The sequence below is a fragment of the Etheostoma spectabile genome, chromosome 4 (assembly GCF_008692095.1).
Source record: "Etheostoma spectabile isolate EspeVRDwgs_2016 chromosome 4, UIUC_Espe_1.0, whole genome shotgun sequence".
Taxonomy (NCBI): Eukaryota; Metazoa; Chordata; class Actinopteri; order Perciformes; family Percidae; genus Etheostoma; species Etheostoma spectabile.
The window spans coordinates 6,986,173-6,987,689 of record NC_045736.1 but is presented as its reverse complement, the minus strand read 5'-3'; the positions used below and the strand labels follow the sequence as shown (position 1 = coordinate 6,987,689).

At 40.6% G+C, this 1,517-nt stretch overlaps 1 protein-coding gene across 1 annotated transcript in view; it reads left to right on the top strand.

The window, feature by feature from the left end:
• The window catches only part of iars1 (isoleucyl-tRNA synthetase 1), a 57,071-nt gene that overhangs the window by 50,436 nt on the left and 5,118 nt on the right, over positions 1-1,517 (top strand). The gene's annotated exons all lie outside the window — the stretch shown is intronic.

The following is a 1,517-nucleotide window of genomic DNA, read 5'->3' as shown; positions in this document are numbered from 1 at the left end:
TGGTTTACACCTATGGCCATTTCTAGCCACTGGGGGACCATAGGCAGGCTGGGAGAGTGCTTATTAATGTTAAAAAACCTCATAATGAAAAACATTTTCATGCCATGGGACCTTTAAGTTATAAAGTGGAATCATAGAGTGTAAAGCTTTAAGTCACATTTCACACTTTATTTCCATTATTTATATGTCATTTATTGATGTATTCAGTTGTATTTTTGACTCGTCACTTGGCAGTTTTGGGGTTCCATACTGGACCTTTGGCCGGACAAAAAAGTAATTTGATCGTGTTATATGTTTTTTTAAACATTTTATAGAGTAAACTTCCAATGGATTTATTGAAATGTAAATAATCGTTAGTTGTAGCCCTACATTGTAGACCAAGCATGAAAAATGTGCTGTATTACTTTGTTACATTACCAACCCCCCCCTCCCCTTTGATCACCCTGTGCTCCCCCCTTCCTCTTTATGTCCCATGCTAATTTTGTCAGGGCAGTTTTGAAATCTTTCCACTGCAGCGTCACAGTTAGAAGTTTCTCCATCATAAGGCAGGCTTAATGGAAGCTTAATTACAGTCTGGCCCCTTTCAGATTCTAATGTTGGAGCTTTGAAGTGGTTTGGGGAGTAAAGACGGATTAGGCAACAGCCCCTTGTTTTCACAAGCAACAAACAGTTTTTTCCATCCCCCTATAGCAGTGGTGTGCACTGGCTCCCGGCCAGGCTAAATTCCTCCAGTTATTTCAAACTGAGATCTGTTAGGAATTTTCCACCCTGGGGATGGGAATTAATTTTTAACAATTTATTGACATGTTTGGTAGTAGTTTGTGGGTGTGTATGCAAGTCTTTATCGGTGTTTGTGTGAATATTGTGTGTTAGAAACAGAGGTCAGCGGTTCCTTTTTGTTATTGAACTGCTCACAAACTGGAGATCTCCGTTGCTCTGACCACACGCACGCACGCACGCACGCACACACACACACACACACACACACAGTCCTAGGTACCATCAGTACCTTGTCTTGGCAGGAAAAGCCTATATACCTTCCTATAGTAATTGACTGCTCATCTGTAGCTAGCTAACACTGTACTCTGCCCTTGAGCTACATACTTGTGTATGTGTGTGTAGTGTGCGTGCACACACAATATAGTCAATATATTTGTGTATGGCTGTACACATTGCAGATTAGGAAAAGATCAATGTATTTGAATGTGTAAAGGTTAGAGGAAGCTGTCAGCGCACAATGCTAAAACAGCTTCCAAAAATATCTCCCATTTTCTCCTCTGCCTTTATTTGTTCCTAAACTGTCTGTTTTCTACTTTTTTAAAGGTTCCATGACATAGAAATGTCCCCTTTTTTATGAGTTTTTTTTAACATATGATAATATGAGTTCCTTAACCCTGCCTATGGTCCCCCAGTGGCTATAAATGGTGATAGGTGTAAACCTAGCCCTGGGTATCCTCCTCTGCCTTTGAGAAAATGAAAGCTCAGATGGGCTGAAGTTACCTCCCCTTTCTCTGCTT